The sequence below is a fragment of the Oryx dammah genome, unplaced genomic scaffold (genome assembly GCF_014754425.2).
Source record: "Oryx dammah isolate SB20612 unplaced genomic scaffold, SCBI_Odam_1.1 HiC_scaffold_10, whole genome shotgun sequence".
In the NCBI taxonomy this organism is placed as follows: domain Eukaryota; kingdom Metazoa; phylum Chordata; class Mammalia; order Artiodactyla; family Bovidae; genus Oryx; species Oryx dammah.
This window is the reverse complement of record NW_024070194.1, coordinates 79,972,010-79,994,140: the sequence shown is the minus strand read 5'-3', so window position 1 is coordinate 79,994,140 and position 22,131 is coordinate 79,972,010. Positions and strand designations below refer to the sequence as shown.

The 22,131-nt window shown below is 39.2% G+C and overlaps 1 protein-coding gene and 1 non-coding gene across 3 annotated transcripts in view; one reads left to right on the top strand and one right to left on the bottom strand.

Moving 5' to 3' along the window:
- Window positions 1-22,131, bottom strand: part of PAK5 (p21 (RAC1) activated kinase 5) — a 415,486-nt gene that overhangs the window by 197,767 nt on the left and 195,588 nt on the right. The gene's annotated exons all lie outside the window — the stretch shown is intronic.
- TRNAY-AUA lies at window positions 10,293-10,364 on the top strand. Its single transcript has one exon. It is a non-coding gene; the product is annotated as a tRNA-Tyr (tRNA).

Genomic DNA, 22,131 nt, shown 5'->3' with positions numbered 1-22,131 from the left:
CTCTCTCTCATGTATATCCCCCCAAATACGCTATCTTAATGAAGCCAAAGAACAGTAATGATAGTTGGTTACAACTCAAAAAGGTATATGACACGTTAGATTGGTTGGAAATGTGTCAGTAATGTGGCATTTCAAAGTAGTCATGCATAGATATTCTATGTTACTATACTGCAATCATACCCTTAGGTACTAAAACCAAGTTTGATGAAATGTGTTTTGAGTCATAAAATTTTTAGTTCATTAGTGCTCTAGAAAAATATGCATTAAGACCAGCTTTTTATTGGCAAAGAATATATCAGACATTCATAAAAGTTTTGTTAATGTTATGTTAACAAATTATGTTTTCTAAAATAATGACTCTATGTAATTTATCATTTCAATGCAAATGATTGGATGACAGTCATATACATTTATGTCTGTCAAAAATCTTTTGAATCATGCAGTGTGTAGTGTTAGTCATCCAGTCATGTCTGACTCTCTGAGACCCCATGCTTGAAGCCCGCCAGGCTCCCCTGTCCATGGAATCCTCCAGGCAAGAATACTGGAGTGGGTTGCCATTTCCTGCTCAAATCTCATGACCTATACAGAATATGCCTGCCATCAAAGTCCTATATTTTTTTAGGTTTTGGAGGACAGTTTGAATAATGTAAAATCTCTATTGGCTACATGATATCTAATTGAATATAGAACCTACTAAAGTTCTATAGTTCAATGGTTATTAATTTTTTATTTTCACTGATATGTGTTTAGTAAGGAACTTAAGATAATTAAACTCATAAGTCCAAAATTCTTATTATGTTAAACAATTTGAAAAAGTCAGTTGCAACCTATAGTTTTATTTATTTTTAATTATTTTTGCAACCCATAGTTATAAGTTGTGAGATACAGCTATGGTTTGTGTATGTGTGTGTGTGCAGGTGTATTTTAAGGAAGTAAGTTACTTTGGGGGGCAGTCATGAAGGTTCAACTTGTGTTTCCTGCTTTTGTCAAGTTTTGTCATTTTATTGAAGTCTAGTACACATATAGAAAAGCACACATATCTTAAGGGTACAGTTAATGAATTCTCACAAAAGGACCATATTTCTGAAACCATAGTAAAAATTAAAGAGAGAAAAGTGCCAGAAGCACCTCTCACACTGTGCCAGAATCATCATCTTCACCAAAGATAAGCCACCATTCTGATTTCTCCTGCCACAGGTTGGTTTTGCTTGATCTTGAATTTCAAATGCATAGAGTCTCAAAACATGTATTCTTTTAGGTTGAATGTCCGTGATTTGACAGTTTCTGAGATTTATCCATGTTGCTAAATGACACACCCCTTCTTACTCTCTCATGTTCCACTGCATGATGATACCACAATTTATAAGTTCACTCATAGACTGATGGAAATATTGGCTGGTTTATAGTATAGACTATCGGAAATAACACTGCCATGAATGTTCTAGTACATGCTTTAGGTGAACACAATACATGGTGGGTATATACATACCTAGGAGTGGAATTGTTGGGTAAAGCTCTGTGTATATTTGACTTCAGTAGATAGTTTCAGTCAGCTTTCCAAGGTGGTTACACAATTTACACTCTGACCAGCAGCTTATGAGTTGCTTCCATCCTCATCTACACTTTCTATTGTCAATCTTTTCATTGTAGCTATTCTGGTGTGTGTGCAATGGCATTGTATTGTGGTTTTGTTTTGTATTTTCCTAGTGATTAATGAGTCTGAGCATTGTGCATGTGCTTTGGCCACTTGGGATATTCTTTTCTATGAAGTATCTGTTCAAGTCTTTTGCTATCTTCCCTTTTTCTTAGTCAGTTGAGTAAGAAAACAAGTTATCTCCCTTTCTCTTACTCAGTTGATGAAGTTCTTTATAAATTCTGGATGAAATTCCTTTGTTGAATATGTGTATATATATATATATCTCACATTCTATAATTGGGTTTCACTCTCTTAATAATGCTTTTAAATTTTAAGTATAGTTGCTGTAAAATATTATATGTTACAGGTGTACTTATATAGGTGTACCTATAGTGATTCCTCTGAAAGTATTTTCTCAAAGATCAGGAATAAGACAAGGATTCCCACTTTCACCATTTTTGTTCAACATAGTTTTGGAAGTCTTAGTCACATCAACCAGAGAAGGAAAAGAAATAAAAAGAATCAAAACTGGAAAGGAACAAGTAAAACTGTCACTGTTTGCAGATGACATGACACTATACAAAGAAAATCCTAAAGATACCACAGAAAACTACTAGAGCTCATCAGTGAATTCAGTAAAGTTGTAGGATACAAAATAAATATACAAAAACTGGTTGCATTTCTATACACTACAATGAACTATCAGAAAGAAAAAATAAGGGAAAAATCCCATTTACCATCACATCAAAAAGAATAAACTACCTAGGAATAAACCCACCAAAAGAGTTAAAAGACCAGTACTTGGAAAATTATAAGACAATGATGAAAGAAAGACAACACAAACAATTGGAAAGACACACCATGTTTTGGATTGGAAGAATTAATATTATTAAAATAACCATATTATCCAAGGCAATCTACTCTCTTAATACTCTCTTAAAAATGCTCTTGACAAACACATGTAATTTTACTTAGTCCAGCTTAGATATCTTTTCTTTGTATCTATTATATTGCAGTCCTGTTTTAAAAGTCTTTGTTTCCACCAAGATCATGACTATATTCTCCTAAGCTTAGGTTTATGATCCATCTGGGACTGATTTATGTGTATTGAACAAGGGGTCCAAATAGATTCAAAGAAGGGAATTTCCGTGGCCTTTACGGGGTTTGCTTCTGAAGAAGAGCACTGCTTAGTAACTTCAAGGAATAAAAACAACTCAGGAGAAACTGACCCAACAGCTACATTAACTGAGGCAGGTCCTGCATCTACTGAAAACACCTGATGAATATTAATCTTGTTAATTGGTATTCAAAACAAAATGAATATAAAGGATATTGCTGAAAACAACATAATTTACCTATTGATACCAAAAAAAAAGCATAATACCTTCTTTTCCTCTTCTAGTAACTCTTTTAAGTTCTTAAAAAATTTCAAATCCTAAAAAAACCTCCAAATCTTCAGCATACACACTTAGAAAAGCTTTACAGATCAGTTTTGTCCAGGAGAAATAGAATGCAAATTACAAGCCTTAATTTAAAATTCCTTTTAGCCTCATTAAAAATTAAAAAATCAAGTCAAATTATTTTTAATAATATATTTTGCTTAATATCAGAGATCTAAAATATTTTCATTTCAACGTATGTCAACAGCCACACTTCAAGAGCTCAACAGCTATAACTGCCTAGTCCTTATGATACTGGGTAACCCAGCCAGTTACAAGAACACATGAAAAGATGCTCAGCATCACTCATTATCAGAGAAATGCAAATCAAAACCACAATGAGGTACCATTTCATGCCAGTCAGAATGGCTATGATCCAAAAGTCTACAAACAATAAATGCTGGAGAGGGTGTGGAGAAAAGGGAACCTCTCTTACACTGTTGGTAGGAATGCAAACTAGTACAGCCACAAAGGAGAACAGTATGGAGATTCCTTAAAAAACTGGAAATAGAACTGCCATATGGCCCAGCAATCCCACTGCTGGGCATACACACTGTGGAAACCAGAGTTGAAAGAGACACATGTACCCTAGTGTTCATCACAGCACTGTTTACAATAGCTAGGACATGGAAGCAACCTAGATGTCTATCAGCAGACAAATGGATAAGAAAGCTGTGATACATATACCCAATGAAATATTACTCAGCTATTAAAAAGAACACATTAGAATCAGTTCTAATGAGGTGGATGAAACTGGAGTCTATTATACAGAGTGAAGTAAGCCAGAAAGAAAAACACCAATACAGTATATTAAGGCATATATATGGAATTTAGAAAGATGATAATGATGACCCTATATTTGAGACAGCAAAAGAGACACAGATATAAAGAACAGACTTTTGGACTCTGTGGAAGAAGGTGAGGGTGGGATGATTTGAGAGAATAGCATTGAAAGATGTATATTACCATATGTGAAATAGGTGAACAGTCCAAGTTCAATGCATGAAACAGGGCACTCAAAGCTGGTGCACTGAGATGACCCAGAGGGATGGGATGGGGAGGGAGGTGTGAGGGGGGCTTCAGGATGGGGACATATGTACACTCATGGCTGATTCATGTGAATGTATGTCCCAAACCACCACAATATTGTAATTAGCCTCCAATTAGAATTAATGAATTAAAAAAGAATACAATGGCCTCCTTCATATAACAATTTATATACCTACAGATCAACCAATTTTACATGTTTATTGCAACCAAATATTTAAATTAAGACAAGGTGGTTCTCAACATGTAGCCTCTGAATGATCAGTGCAGGCATCACTGGAGACTGTTAGAAACGCAAATTCTCAGCCCTCATCCAGACTTTCTGAGTAAGAGTCTTTAAGGGTAAGCCAACCAATCTGGCAAAGCTCTGGTTTTTCCAGTAGTCATGTACAGATATGAGAGTTGGTCCATAAAGAAGGCTGAGCACCAGAGAATTGATGCTTTCAAACTGTGGTGCTGGAGAAGACTCTTGAGAGTCCCTTGGACAGCAAAGGAGATCAAACCAGTCAATCCTAAAGGAAATCAACACTGAATATTCATTGGAAGGACTGATATTGATGCTGAAGCTGAAGCTCCAATACTTTGGCCTGATGCAAAGAGTGGATTCATTGGTAAAGACCCTAATGCTGGGAAAGACTGAAGGCAAAAGGAAAAGGGGGTGGAAGAGGATGAGATGGTTAGACAGCAGCATTGCCTCATTGGACATGAATGTGAGCAAACACCAGGAGACAGTGGAGGACAGAGGAACCTGTGTGCTACAGTCCTCAAAGTTGCATGCTACAGGTTGCAAAGAGTCAGACAAGACTTAGCAACTGAAGAGCAACAACAAGAACACCAATCTGTGTTTCTCTGACTCTGATGTGTATTCCAAAACTTTGGGAACAACAGGGTTATTTCTGTTTTATACAATGATACCAATTCTGTATTACATCATTATAAATATATTGTCTTATCTGAAGCAGGACTTCCTGGGGGGTGAAGCAACCTCAAAGTCAGGTTACCATCTCACACAGTCCAAATGAGACCTCTCATAACATGACAAATGGTCCATTACTCTCTGCAACAGACACGTGGGAGAAAGTTTCTTTTTGGCTGGCAAGTGATTCCCAATTGCCATAAGCACCTATTAAATTCACAGAAGTGAAGACTTGGGACCACATAGTAATAATCAGAGCATAGAAAATGTATTATAGAAAAAAGCAGATAACTACATTCCCCTTATTAGCTCTGTATAAGTAAAGTGAATATATATAAAGAAATACTTGAATAACTTTTATTTTTAAAAAATATTCATCTCTTTGGCTTGGGATATATGATCTTGAGGGGCTTCCCATGTGGCACTGGTGGTAAAGAACCTGCCGCCAATTCAGGAGACATAAGAGACGTGGGTTCAGTCTTTGGGTAGGGAAGATCCCCTGGAGGAGGGCATGGCAACCCACTTCAATTTCTTGCCTGGAGAATCCCACGGACAGATGAGGCTGGTGGCCTGGAGTCCATAGGGTCACAAAGAGTCAGATACAACTGAAGTGACTTAGCACACATATGATCTTGAAAGATTCAATCTTACTAAATTAATGTCTCTTCAGAGGCAGGAAGCTTTCCCCAGGCTTCTCATTAGTGTGTCTTTAGCCCATGGCACAGCTCCAGGTACCTAGAGGGGTCTCAGTGAGTGAATGAATGGATGGGTGCTTGATAAAACACCCTCCATGTCTCAAATTCTGGCTTAGGAAGATCAGTTAGGTCAGATACTGGGGCTCTCTTATTATTTTAGCACATAATAATAATAAGCTGAATATTTTTAACACACACAAAAAATAAGTTGAATCATTCTGTTTTTTTTTTTTCCTTTCCCAGTAGCTTTCTCCTTCTTCCTTAAATACTTCTTGTCACTTAAAAGTTAAAGGAATATAATGGACATTTTAAGGAAAGTTCTTAAAATAGATTCAAGTGTAAATTTCATAAGAATAAGGATTTTGTTGTTCACTGCTATATCCATGGCCTTTAGAAATCAGTGCTCAATAAACATTTGTAGAAAGACTAAGTTTTATTCTTTTAAAATTCCTTTAGAGGGGGGTGGTCCTAAGATGGTGCAGGAATAGGACAGGGAGATCACTTTCTCCCTTACAAATTCATCAAAAGAACATTTAAATCCTGAACAAACTCCACAAAACAACTGAACACTGGCAGAGGACATCAGGCACCCAGAAAAGCAGCCCATTGTCTTCGAAAGGAGGTAGGACAAAATATAAAAGATAAAAAGAGAGAAAAAAGAATTAGGGAGGGAGAGCCATCCCAGGAAGGGAGTCTTAATAGAGGGGAAGTTTCCAAACACCAGAAAACCCTCTCACCCACGGGTCTGGGGAATTCTTCGAATCTTGGAGGGTAACATAACTGGGAGGAAAAATAAACAAACAAAACCCACAAATTATGTGCCTAAAGGCAACTTCAAACAGAGAAGTACCCCAGACACTAGCATCTGCCACCAGCAAGCGGGGGCTGAACAGTGAGGAGTGGGCGGCATTGCTCAGGGTAAGGACCGGGCCTGAATGCCCTGAGGGCAATCTGAGGGAGCTAACGTGAGATAGCAACCCAGACTGTGGGATAGCCAGAGAGAGAGAGAGAGGAAAAAAAAAAAAAAAAGAGAGAGAGAGAGAGAGAACTATTCTGCAAAAAGCCCTAACCTAAGGCACTGCTGGGCCTGCTCACAGGACAAAGGACTGAGCAAAAACCAGAGGAGAGCTAGCCAGCTGCGGACTGGCCCATCCCCTGCCGGAGGCAGGGGCCAGGCGGGCACCAGCCAGAGCCAGAAAGGGGAAAACTCAGCCCCAGAGAGGCCATCCCCTACCAAACTGTGAACAGGCTTCCAGTTTCTAACCAATACTTCCTGAGATTCTGGATGATCCGCTGGGAGGGTTGCAGCCAGGGATCAGCTCCCCCAAAGAGACACACGGCACACTGGAGATGGGAGCACCTGGAAACCTGAGGAGCTGGGATCAGGGAGGTGATAAGACACACCACACCTGAGGAGAGTGTGCTCACCATGCACCTGGTTGCCTGAGCTGCTCGGACCTGGGAACGGCACAAAATGCAGGCCCAACCAAGTTTGCACCTTTGTGGAGTACCCGAGAACCTGAGCCTGAGCGACTTAGACCTGGGAAGTTCATGCAACCCAGGGCCCGCTCCCTGCTGAGCAACCTGAAGCCTGAGCAGTGTAGTCTGAAAAGCACAAATGTAGTGAGTGGGGGCAAACCCAGTGTGGCTGAGACACTGCGAGTACTCCCCACACATGCCAGTGATATTTGTTTGCAGTGTTCCTCCCTTCCCACAGCAGTACTGAACTAGTGAGCCTAAACAATAGACCACCTTTGCCCCCTAGTGTCAGGGCAGAAATTGGACACTGAAGAGACCACACAGAGGGAACCGCTTTGGAAGTGACAGGTGCAACAGATTAAAATCCCTGTAGTTAACACCGACTACATTGGAAAGGGTGCATGGATCTTGAGAAGTATAAGGTGGAACAAGGAACTATCTGAAACTGAACTGACCCCACACTGCCCTCAACAGCTCCAGAGAAATTCCTAATTCCTAGATATATTTTTACTATTATCATTTTTTTTAATTTTTATTTTTTTCTTTTTAAAATCCTCTATTATTCCTTTAATTTTCATTTTTATAACATACTATTACCTTGAACCAAAAAAAGACCCTATTTTTAAAGCAAACTTCATATATATTTCTTACACTTTTTGTGATTTTTTAAAAAATATTGTATTTTTGAGAGTCTAACTTCTACTCTAGATTTTTAATCTTTGCTTTATAGTATTTGTTACCAACTTGTATATTTAAGAATCCAATCTTCAGTACCCATTTTTACTTGCATATGATTACTGGCTTGATTACTCTCCTCCCCTTTTGACTCTCCTTTTTCTCCCCCAGGTCACTTCTATCTCCTCCCTTCACCTTCTCTTCTCAACCCAACTCTGTGAATTTCTGTGGGTGTTCCGGGCTGCGGAGAACACTTAGGGAACAGAGCACTGCCTAGATCTATCTCTCTCCTTTTGATTCCCCCCTTTGTCCTCCTGCTCACCTCTATCTCCTCCCTCCTTCTCTTCTCTGTGTAACTCCATGAACCTCTCTGAGGGTTCCAGACTGTGGAGAGCACATAGGGAATTGAATACTGGCTAGCTTGCTCTCTCTCCTTTTGATTCCCCCTCTTCTCCTGGTCACCTCTATCTCCCTCCGCCCTCTTCTCTTCTCCATGTAACTCTGTGAGCCTCTCTGGGTGTCCCTCACTGTGGAGAATCTTTTCAACATTACCTAGAAGTTTTATTATCAGTGCTGTATGGATGGAGAAGTCTTGAGGCTACTGTAAGAATAAGACTGAAAACCAGAGACAGGAGGCTCAAGCCTCAAACCTGAGGACAGCAGAGAACTCCTGACTCCCTGGAACATTAATTGATAAGAGATCATCCAAAAGCCTCCATACCTACACTGAAACCAAGCACCACCCAAGAGCCAATAAGTTCCAGAGCAAGACATACCATGCAAATTCTCCAGCAATGCAGGAACATAGCCCTGAGCTTCAATATACAGGCTGCCCAAAGTCACACCAAACCCACAGACATCTCAAAACTCAGTACTGGACACTTCATTGCACTCCAGAGAGAAGAAATCCAGCTCCACCCACCAGAACACCGATGCAAGCTTCCCTAACCAGGAAACCTTGCTAAGCCACTCGTCCAACCCCACCCACAGGGAGGAAACTCCACAATAAAGAGGAACCACAAACTGGCAGAATACAGAAAGGCCATCCCAAACACAGCAATCCAAACAAGATGAAAAGGCAGAGAAATACTCAGAAGGTAAAGGAATATGATAAATGCCCACCAAACCAAACCAAAGAGGAGGAGATAGGGAGTTTACCTGAAAAAGAATTTAGAATAATGATAATAAAAATGGTCCAAAATCTTGAAAACAAAATAGAGTTACAGATAAATAGCCTGGAGATAAGGATTGAGAAGATTCAATAAATGTTTAACAAGGACCTAGAAGAAAAAAAAAAGAGTCAATTAATAATGAATAATGCAATAAATGTGATAAAAAACACTCTGGAGGGAACCAACAGTAGAATAATGGAGGCAGAAGATAGGATACATGGGGTAGAAGGTAGAATGGCAGAAGTAAATGAAGCAGAGAGGAAAAAAGAAAAAAAATTAAAAGAAATGAGGACAACCTCAGGGACCTCTGGGACATTCTGAAACGCCCCAACATTCAAATCATAGGAGTCCCAGAAGAAGAAGACAAAAAGAAAGGCCATGAAAAAATACTCTAGGAGATAATAGTTGAAAACTTCCCTAAAATGGGGAAGGAAATAGTCACCCAAGTCCTAGAAACCCAGAGAGTCCCAAACAGGATAAACCCAAGGTGAAATGCCCTAAGACACATATTAATCAAATTAACAAAGATCAAACACAAAGAACAAATATCAAAAGCATCAAGGGAAAAACAACAAATAACACACAAGGGGATTCCCATAAGGATAGCAGCTGATCTTTCAATAGAAACTCTTCAGGCCAGGAGGGAATGTCAGGACATACTTAAAGTGATGAAAGAGAAAAACCTACAACCCAGATTACCAACCCAGCAAGGATCTCATTCAGATATGAAGGAAAATTCAAAAGCTTTACAGACAAGCAAAAGCTGAGAGAATTCAGCACAGCCAAACCAGCTTTTCAACAAATGCTAAAGGATCTTCTCTAGACGGGAAACACAGGAAAAGGTGTATAAACTCGAATCCAAAACAACAAAGTAAATGGAAATGGGACCATACTTATCAATAATTACCTTAAATGTAAATGGGTTGAATGCCCCAACTAAAAGACAAAGACTGGCTGAATGGATACAAAAACAAGACCCCTATATATGCTGTCTACCAGAGACCCACCTCAAAACTGGGGACACATACAGACTGAAAGTGAAGGGCTGTAAAAAGATATTTCACACAAATGGAGACCAAAAAAAAAAAAAAAAAAAGCAGGAGTAGCAATATTTATATCAGATAAAATAGACTTTAAAATAAAAGCTGTGAAAAGAGACAAAGAAGGACACTACATAGTGATCAAAGGATAAATCCAAGAAGAAGATATAACAATTATAAACATATATAGACTTCCCTGGTGGCTCAGATGGTAAAGCGTCTGTCTATAATGCGGGAGACCCAGGTTCAATCCCTGGGTTGGGAAGATCCCCTGGAGAAGGAAATGGCAATCCACTCCAGGCCTATTGCCTGGAAAATCCCATGGACAGAGGAGCCTGGTAGGCTACAGCCCATGAGGTTGCAAAGAGTCAGTTGAATGCCCAACCAAAAGACAAAGACTGGCTGAATGGATACAAAAACAAGACCCCTATATATGCTGTCTACCAGAGACCCATCTCAAAACAAGGGACACATACAGACTGAAAGTGAAGGGCTGTAAATAGATATTTCACACAAATGGAGACCAAAAAAAAAAAAAAAAAAGCAGGAGTAGCAATACTCATATCAGATAAAATAGACTTTAAAATAAAGGCTGTGAAAAGAGACAAAGAAGGACACTACATAATGATCAAAGGATCAATCCAAGAAGAAGATATAACAATTATAAACATATATACATCCAACATAGGAGCACCACAATATGTAAGGCTGCTGCTGCTGCTGCTAAGTCATTTCAGTCATATCTGACTCTGTGTGACCCCCTACAAGGCAGCCCACCAGGCTCCCCCATCCCTGGGATTCTCCAGGCAAGAGTACTGGAGTGGGGTGCCATTGCCTTTTCCAAATATGTAAGGCAAATGCTAACAAGTATGAAAGGGGAAATTAACAATAACATAATAATAGTGGGAGACTTTAATACCCCACTCACACCTATGGATAGATCAACTAAACAGAAAATTAACAAGGAAACGCAAACTTTAAATGACACAATGGACCAGCTAGACCTAATTGATATCTATAGGACATTTCACCTCAAAACAATGAATTTCACCTTTTGCTCAAGTGTACACAGAAACTTCTCCAGGATAGATCACATCCTGGGCCATAAATCTAGCCTTGGTAAATTCAAAAAAACTGAAATCATTCCAATCATCTTTTATGACCACAATGCAGTAAGTTCAGTCCAGTTCAGTCTCTCAGTCACGTCTGACTCTTTTTGACCCCATGAAGCACAGAATGCCAGGCCTCCCTGTCCATCACCAACTCCTGGAGTCCACCCAAACCCATGTTCCTCTTACTTGGTGATGCCATCCAACCATCTCATCTTCTGTCATCCCCTTCTCCTCCTGCCCTCAATCTTTCCCAGCATCAGGGTCTTTTCCAATGAGTCAGCTCTTCGGGTGGCCAAAAGTATTGGAGTTTCCGCTTCAACATCAGTCCTTCAAATGAACACCCAGGACTGATCTTCAGAATGGACTGGTTGGATCTCCATGTAGTCCAAGGGACTCTCAAGGGTCTTCTCCAACACCACAGTTCAAAAGCATCAATTCTTCGGTGCTCAGCTTTCTTTATTGTCCAACTTTCACATCAATACATGACCACTGGAAAAACCATAGCCTTGACTAGATAGACCTTTGTTGGCAAAGTAATGTCTCTGCTTTTTAATATGCTGTCTAGGTTGGTCATAACTTTCCTTCCAAGAAGTAAGTGTCTTTTAGTTTCATGGCTTCAATAACCATCTGCAGTGATTTTGGAGCCCAGAAAAATAAAGTCAGCCACTGTTTTCACTATTTCCCCATCTATCTGCCATGAAGTGATGGGACCAGATACCATGATCTTAGTTTACTGAATGTTGAGCTTTAAGCCAAATTTTTCCCTCCCCTCTTTCACTTTCATCAAAAGGCTCTTTAATTCTTCTTCACTTTCTCAATTACAGGAAAAAAACTATTAAAAAATCCAACATATGGAGGCTAAGCAACACGCTTCTGAATAACCAACAAATCATAGAAGAAATCCAAAAAGAAATCAAAATATGCATAGAAACGAATGAAAATGAAAACACAGCAACCCAAAACCTTTCGGACACTGTAAAAGCAGTGTTAAGGGGAAGGTTCATAGCAATACAGGCTTACCTCAATAAAAAAGAAAAAATTCAGATAAATAACCTAACTCTACACCTAAAGCAACTAGAAAAGAAAAAATGAAGAACCCCAGGGTTAGTAGAAGGAAAGAAATCTTAAAAATTAGGGCAGAAATAAATGCAAAAGCAACAAAAGAGACCATATCAAAAATCCACAAAGCTAAAAGCTGGTTCCTTGAGAAGATAAATAAAATTGACATACCATTAGCTAGAGTCATCAAGAAACAAAGGGAGAAGAATCAAATGAACAAAATTAGAAATGAAAATGGAGAAATCACAACAGACAACACAGAAATACAAAGGATCATAAAAGACTACTATCATCAACCATATGCCAATAAAATGGAAAACTTGGAAGAAATGGACAAATTTTTAGAAAAGTATAACTTTCCAAAACTGAACCAGGAAGAAATAGAAGATCTTAACAGACTTATCACAAGCACAGAAATCAAAACGGTAATCAGAAATCTTCCAGCCAACAAAAGCCCAGTAACAGATGGCTTCACAGCTGAATTCTACCAAAAATTTAGAGAAGAGCTAACACCTATCTTACTCAAACTCTTCCAGAAAATTGCAGAAGAAGGTAAACTTCCAAACTAATTCTATGAGACCACCATCACCTTAATACCCAAACCAGACAAAGATACCACACACAAAAAAGAAAACTACAGGCCAATATCACTGATGAACACAGATGCAAAAATCCTTAACAAAATTCTAGCAAACAGAATCCAACAACATATTAAAAGCATCGTACATCATGACCAAGTGGGCTTTATCCCAGGAATGCAAGGATTCTTTAATATTTGCAAATCAATCAATGTAATACACCACATTAACAAATTGAAAGATAAAAACCATACGATTATCTCAATAGATGCAGAAAAAGCCTTTGACAAAATTTAACATCCATTTATGATAAAAACTTTCCAGAAAGCAGGGATAGAAGGGACATACCTCAATATAATGAAAGCTATATATGACAAACATTACCCTCAATGGTGAAAAATTGAAAGCATTTCCCCTAAAGTCAGGAACAGGCAAGGGTGCCCACTCTAACCACTACTATTCAACATAGTTTCAGAAGTTTTGGCCACAGCAATCAGAGCAGAAAAAGAAATAAAAGGAATCCAGATTGGAAAAGAAGTAAAATTCTCACTGTTTGCAGATGACATGATCCTCTACATAGAAAACCCTAAAGATTCCACCAGAAAATTACTAGAGCTAATCAATGAATATAGTAAAGTTACAGGATATAAAATTAACACACAGAAATCTCTTGCATTCCTATACACTAACAATGAGAAAACAGAAAGAGAAAATAAGGAAACAATTCCATTCACCATTGCAATGAAAAGAATAAAATACTTAGGAATATATCTACCTAAAGAAACAAACTTTGGCCACCTCATGCGAAGAGTTGACTCATTGGAAAAGACTCTGATGCTGGGAGGGATTGGGGGCAGGAGGAGAAGGGGACAATAGAGGATGAGATGGCTCGATGGCATCACTGACTCAATGGACACGAGTTTGGTTGAACTCCAGGAGTTGGTGATGGACAGGGAGGCCTGGCATGCTGCAATTCATGATGTCACAAAGAGTTGGACATGACTGAGTGACTGAACTAACTGAACTGAAAGAAACAAAAGACCTAGAAATATAAAACTATAAAACACTGATGGAAGAAATCAAAGAGGGCACAAATAGGTGGAGAAATATACCATGTTCATGGATTGGAAGAATCAATATAGTGAAAATGAGTATACTACCCAAAGCAATCTATAGATTCAATGCAATTCCTATCAAGGTACCAATGGTATTTTTCATAGAACTAGAACAAATAATTTTGCAGTTTGTATGGAAATACAAAAAAATCTCCAAAAGCCAAAGCAATCTTGAGAAAGAAGTATGGAACAGGAGGAATCAACCTGCCAGACCTGGCTACAGTCTAGAAAGCTACAAAGCTTTGGCTACAAAGCTACAGTTATCAAGACAGTATGGTACCAGCACAAAGACAGAAATATAGATCAGTAGAATGAAATAGAAAACCCAGAGATAAATCCACGCACCTATGGACACCTTATCTTTGACAAAGGAGGCAAGAATATATAATGGAGAAAAGACAATCTCTTTAACAAGTGGTGCTGGGAAAACTGGTCAACCACTTGTAAAAGAATGATACTAGAACACTTTCCAACACCATATACAAAAATAAATTCAAAATGGATTAAAGATCTAAACGTAAGACCAGAAACTATAAAACTCCTAGAGGAGAACATAGGCAAAACACTCTCCGACATACATCACAGTAGGATCCTCTATGACCCACCTCCCAGAGTAATGAAAATAAAAGCAAAAATAAACAAATGGGACCTAATAAAACTTAAAAGCTTTTGCACAATGAAGGAAACTATAGCAAAGTGAAAGGACAGCCTTTGGAATGGGAGAAAATAATAGCAAATGGAGCAACTGACAAAGGATTAATCTCAGAAATATACAAGCAATGCCTGCAGCTCAATTCCAGAAAAATAAATGACCCAATCAAAAAATGGGCCAAAAAACTAAATAGAGATTTCTCTAAAGAAGACATACAGATGGCTAACAAACACATGAAAAGATGCTCAACATCACTCATTATCAGAGAAATGTAAATCAAAACCACAATGAAGTACCATTTCTCGCCAGTCAGAATGACTGCAATCCAAAAGTCTACAAGCAATATATGCTGGAGAAGGTGTGGAGAAAAGGAAACCCTCTTACACTGTTGGTAGGAATGCAAACTAGTACAGCCACATGGAGAACAGTGTGGCAATTCCTTAAAAAACTGGAAATAGAACTGCCTTATGACCCAGCAATCCCACTGCTGGGCATACACACCGAGGTAACCAGAATTGAAAGAGACACATGTAACCCATGTTCATCGCAGCACTGTTTATAACAGCCAGGACATGGAAGCAACCTAGATGTCCATCAGCAGATGAATGGATAAGAAAGCTGTGGTACATATACATAATGAAGTATTACTCAGCCATTAAAAAGAATACATTTGAATCAGTTCTAATGAGGTGGATGAAACTGGAGCCTATTATACAGAGAGAAGTAAGCCAGAAAGAAAAAGACCAGTACAGTACACTAATGCATATATATGGAATTTAGAAAGATGGTAACAATAACCCTGTATGTGAGATAGCAAAAGAGACACAGATGTATAGAAGTCTTTTGGACTCTGGAAGAAGGCGAGGGTGGGATGATTTCGGAGAATGGCGTTGAAACATGTATAATATCATATATGAAACGAATCGCCAGTCCAGGTTTGATGCATGATACTGGATGCTTGGAGCTGGTGCACTGGGATGACCCAGACGGATGGTACAAGGAGGGAGGTGGGAGGGGGTTTCAGGATGGGGAACACGTGTATACCTGTGGCGGATTCATGTTGATGTATGGCAAAATCAATACAATATTGTAAAGTAATTAACCTCCAATTAAAATAAATAAATTTGTATTAAAAAAAGAAAAGAAAAAAAAAAAAGAACAAATGCCAAATTAAACAGCCCGGGCTCTTTAGGTTCCTTCCAATAGCTTCTTGTTGGGACCTCACTTGCTAGTCCCTGGGACAGGAGAGGCAATCTGCACTGTGACTCAAATTCTCAGTAGAAGAGAGTCAGGCTGGGGAGCAGCCAGTCTCCTGAGTCTATTCCTCAGGCCACTTTATAGAAATATTAGGCTTGTGAGTGAAGGGAGAAGATTACTCTATTTTTTTTTTTTTTAATGTGCAGAGGCTAGGGTACTGCAGGGTCAGAGAAAGGGTCAGTGTCCACAAGGAGTGCCCACCAAAGTGCCACTCCCAAGCTTGGCAGGTTTACAGGAAACTCTGAATGGCTATACTTGGTTAAAGGAAGTTGTATTTCATAGGTGGGGGACCTGGAGGACTTGGAAAAACTGGACTATCACACGACATGGGGAAGCTGATGGCCTTCAGCTCTACCATGTGTGCTTGTTAGGCTGACATCACAAGTTGAATGAGAGAAGAATTAGCCTTCCAGTTTCAGCCCTTTCACACCTGTGAAAATGGGAATCCTTGAAAATCCCCTTCAAATTACTCAGAGACTATCCCTGAGCTGCAAAACCATAGAGTTAACTCAGTTAACCACAGCTGCTGCCGTTTAGTTATTGATTTACTTTTCATTGCACATAGAATGCAGAAATCTTAACTGTTAACAGCTACACAACCACTCCCGGGTCAGAAGACAGACCATTACCAACATCCTAGAAAGCTCCTGTGTGTCCTCCAAAGTTCTATCGCTGTAAACTAACGAGTTGAGTTCTAACACCATTGATTATTTTTGTCTGTTCTTGCACTCCATGTAAGTAGAATCATGCATACACCCTTTGTTGTGTCTGGTTCCTTTTGTTCAACATATTGTCTGTGAGATTAATCCATGTTATTGTGTGGATCAATAGTGTGATCTTTGCATGGTTGTACAGTATTCTATTGTGTGAAGAAACCAATATACTTTTTTTTTTATCATTCTCTCATTGAACATTTGGCTTATTTAGAGTCAGCGTAGCTTTCTTGAGATTCTAAATTGTTTCCATGTTTCTCCTCTCTCTCTGCCCTTCTCACTCTCAAACACACACACCCTTATACACAGGATCTTTGCATATGTGGAGCTCTAATTGATAGAGGATCCACTAGACTTTTAAGTTTTACTTGGGAAAAAAATCCCAGACAGAAAAACAAGTAAACAAAAGCAAAGATAAATGAGACAAAAATTTATTTTCCTTGATACAAAGTAACTAAATTGCCATGCAGATAGGATTTACATTTTGTCAATTTGAACTTGTCAGCAGGAGAAATTCAGTTTGTCAGCTGCCTACAAATGTGTTTTGTTTCTCTGAACAGTCAGGTTGTTTGTGGGTAGCATATCCACATTTGTTTTTAGTAAATCAGTGTTCAAAAATTGGGAGAACTCATGTCAGAAAATTCCAGTTTTCAGATATCTCTAAAAGTTAAAACACCTGATAGACCTGAGCCCCATTCCCACAGGACAACACAGACAGGAACTGAGTATGAGCCCCTGCACTCAGACAAGCACATGTACCCCTGTCTGCACAGGGCTCACCTCCACCTACTGCTTCTTACACTGCCTGGTCTGTGTAAGCATGAGAACTCTGCTCCAACATATGAAAGTCTGTCAAATTCATGTCAATTTGTGTCGGTAAAATTTATGTGAATGTCAGTCAAATTCGTCCACGCTTCTCTCACTTAGAATACAGGAATTTGGCAATTCCCTGTTGATGAGAGTGTTTTAGAACTAAAACACTCTAAAATTTCTTGCTTTTTTTGGGTGTCCAAAAATCTTTCTAAAAGTACTACATACAAACCTGATTCAAAAAAAAAAAAAAAAAGGCTAAAAGAAGAGGGACAGTTCAGAATACATTAAATCTCTGTGTTAAATGCAGACGAGAGAATGCGTAGAGAGAAGAGCCAGCTGACCTTGCTTCTTCTGCTCAGAGAAACTTCATTCAAAATGTCCACATACAGGCCAGTCTTCTGATCAACATCTGTTAGCCATGTGGGAGTATATTTGACAGTGGATGAGAAAAACAGCCCCTCTGATTCACTCGATTAAATACTTCCTGGACCAAAAGCAATTCCACCATGATGGGTGGGCTGGGGAGTTACTAACTGCATTTAGTCATTTTCATGGTGCCAGTGATGTTAGAGGGGAGACAAAGTGATTTCCTTTTGCAAACTAGATAATTTGAAGTCTTCTTATGCAAAAATACAAATGTCTCCTGGATACATTTAAAAAATGACAAAATTTTGCTAGGCTCACTAGGTAGTAAAGGAAATATATGAGCACCCCCACCCACTCTATGAATAAGTTACATAAACTAGAGAATCTATACAGAGAATAAACTAATGAAAAAGACAGGCTAGCCCAGGGAACATGGCAAAACCAACACTGATCTGGAGACCAAGCCTTAAGTCCTCTGAATAGCAAAGGCAGGGTGTTTAAGCTTATGAGAAAGAACCTAGAATGGAGTTTTGGAAGAAGGCTAAAGTTGTTACTGCCTTAGAGGAAGCAAAGTAACACTTTCCCCTAGGAAAACACCATTGATTTAAGCCCTGAGGTTTCCTACATATGAACACTGATGGTGGCTTAGACCATAAAGAATCTACCTGCAATGTGGGAGACCTGGATTCAATCCCTGGGTTAGGAAGATCCCCTAGAGAAGGAAATGGCACTCAACCCAGTATTTTTGCCTGGAGAACTCCATGGACAGAAGAACTTGGCGGGCTACAGTCCATGGGGTTGCCAAGAGGTGGACATGACTGAGTGATTAACACACACACAATCAACTATTACCACAGAAGGAGAAACATCACCAAAATTAAGTTGACAAAATGACAAGCTGGCTTATGCACCCAATAGGATTAGCAGATACATACAAAACAGGTATATGTAAAATGTAAAAACAATTAAAAATAGAATAAAGATGAGTATGAGTTGACTGTCAAATTTTTTTTTGGTCAATCTATGAACTGATTTAGAGGTGGAAAATTGGTAAGGGACCGTGATATTCCATGAGTCATATTTTCCCAGAAAATTTCCTGATTTTCCAAACTGTGCATCACCCCAATCAGCTGTCCAATTACTTTGTCCCAAAGATTTCCAGCCTCTCACGACTGTCAGATCTCTGTGGTTCAAGGCACCCTAACAAGAACTTTAATTTTTCTGCCCATTATGGTAGTTAAGTCTACCTTGCCACTTACAATAAGTACTGCTTACACACTCTGTTATTCTGGGTCCCATTATATAAGTGATATTAGGAAGCTCAACTCCCAGATAGCTTTTCTGCACGTCAACCCAGCCTATAGATGACAGCCTCCACAGAGCACCCTTCTGCAGAGAATATTTATTGTCTTTGTACAAGGAGTATCCTCTGGGCTCTCTTAGTTAGAAACATAGTCAAGTGACAGGTCCTCAGACAGTACCTAAAACTATCTTTACATTCATTTTAACTTCCCTCTTCCATGAGCTATCTGATCTTTTATCAAGATATGGTAAAACTACCATATGATCCAGCAATCTCACTCCTCAGCATATATCTGGAGAAATTCATAACTCATAAAGATACATGAACCCCAGGGTTCAGTGAAGCACTATTTACAAGAGCCAAGACATGGAAACAACCTAAATGTACATCAATAGATGAAAGGATAAAGAATACACAGTACATATATACAATGGATTATTACTCAGTCATAAAAATAATGGGAAAGACTAGAGATCTCTTCAAGAAAGCTGGAGATACCAATGGAATATTTCATGCAAAGATGGGCTCAATAAAGGACAGAAATGGCAAGAATGTAACAGAAGCAGAAGATATTGAGAAGAAGTGGCAAGAATACATAGAAGAACTATACAAGAAAGGTCTTAATGAACTGGATAACTATGATGGTGTGGCCACTCACCTAGAGCCAGATACCTTGGAGGGTAAAGTCAAGTGGGCCTTAGGAAGCATCGCTACAAATAAAGCTAGTGGAGGTGATGAAATTCCAGTTGAGCTATTTCAAATCCTAAAAGATGATGCTGTTAAAGTGCTGCAGTCAATATGCCAACAAATCTGGAAAACTCAGCAGTGGCCACAGGACTGGGAAAGGTCAGATTTCAGTCCAATTCCAAAGAAGGGCAATGCCAAAGAATGTTCAAACTACAGTACAACTGTGTTCATTTCACATGCTAGCAAGGTAATGCTCAAAATCCTACAAGCTAGGTTTCAGTACATGAACCAAGAACTTCCAGATGTACAGGCTGGGTCTAGAAAAGGCAGAGGAAGCAGAAATAAAATTACTAACATCTGTTGGATCATAGAGAAAGCAAGGGAATTCCAGAAAAGCATTTACTTCTATTTCATTTCCCTGGAAGAGGGAAAGGCTACCCACTCCACTATTCTGGCCTAGAGAATTCCATGGACTATAGCAGTGGCCCTGGGGTTGCAAAGAGTTGGACACAACTGACTTTCTTTTCACTTCACTTATGTTTCATTGACTACACTAAAGCCTTTGACTGTGTGGATCACAACAAACCGTGAAAAATTCTTAATGAGATGGGAATACCAGACCACCTTACCTGCCTTCTGTGAAACCTATATTCAGGTCAAGAAGCAATAGTTAAAACCAGACATGGAACAACAGACTGGTTCCAAATCAGGAAAGGAGTATGTCAAGGCTATATACTGTCACTCTGCAATAACTTATATACAGGGTACAACATGTGAAATGCCAGGCTAGATTAATCACAAGCTGGAATCAAGATTATTGGGAGAAATATCAGCAACCACAGATATGCAGATGATACCACTCTAATGGCAGAAAGTGAAGAAGAACTAGAGAGTCTCTTGATGAAGGTGAAAGGGAGAGTAAAAAAGCTGGCTTAAAACTCAAAATTTAAAAAACTAAGGTCATGGTATCCAGTCCCATCACTTCTTAGTAAATAGATGGGGAAAAAGAAGGAACAGTGGCAGATGTTATTTTATTTTATTTTCCTGCTCTCCAAAATTACTGTGGATGAATGAAATAAAAAATAAAATGATGAGGGGGAAAAAAAGGATGGGGTCAAAGAAGCTGTGGGGTTTTCTCTTCATTTGCTATAGGCCATCAGAGCATATAAGCTTCAAAGAACCATCCTAGAAACGATAGAGGACAGCTTCAAGAGTCCTTTGCAAAAATACTGAATCTTGAGTTACTGAGTGCTTCTATATCAAAGAAATACTCACTGTTTCAGCTCCATGTGGGTTCCACCTTCCCTGCTATGAACTCAAAGTTTGCTTTAATGTAGGTTTCCTTGGTTTTGAGGGCATAAATTAGCTAGGCACTTCAATTTATCAATGGGTATGCCAAACCTCCCCAGGGAAAGGCTGGTACTTTTCTGTTGACTCTATTCTCTAGTTATCAGCTTGGAGGCAATAAGGAGTAGCAGAGAAAGAACTTAAGTTGAATGAAAATTATCATAGGAGGCTTCAGATGAGGTCCTTGTATAGCCATTGGGTAAGGAAGGTGGTTGTTCTCTGTCAAGGGAGAAGGGATTGCTCCTGTCTTCCACGATCAGTCCAGTTCAGCTAAGTCATCTCTGACTCTCTGCAATCCCATGGACTTCAGCACTCCAGGCTTCCCTGTCCATCACGAACTCCCAGAGCCTACTTAAACTCATGTCCATTGTGCTGGTGATAACATCCAACCATCTTATCCTCTGTTGTCCCCTTCTCCTCCTGCATTCAATCTTTCCCAGCATCAGGGTCTTTTCCAGTGAAACGGTTCTTCGCATCAGGTGGTCAAAGTGTTGTATTTTCAGCTTCAGCATCAGTCCTTCCAATGAATATTGAGAATTGACAGGATTGGATCTCCTTTAGGATTGACAGGTTGGATCTCCTTACAGCCCAAGGGACTCTTAAGAGTCTCCTCCAAAACCACAGTTTGAAAGCTTTAATTCTTTGGTCCTTGGCTTTCTTTATAGCCCAACACTCACATACATACATGACTACTGGAAAAATCATAGCCTTCAGTAGAAGGACTTTTGCTGGTAAAGTAATGTCTCTGCTTTTTAATATGCTGTCTAATTTGGTCATAGTTTTTCTTCCAAGGAGCAAGTGTCTTCTAATTTCATGGCTGCACTCACCCTATGCAGTGATTCTGGAGCCCCAAAATATAACAGTGAAAAATCACCATTTCCATTGGTTCCCCATCTATTTGCCATGAAGTGATGGGACTGCATGTCATGATCTTAGTTTTCTGAATGTTGTGTTTTTAAGCCAACTTTTTCACTCTCCTCTTTTACTTTCATCAAGAGGCTCTGTAGTTCCTCTTCATTTTCTGCCATAA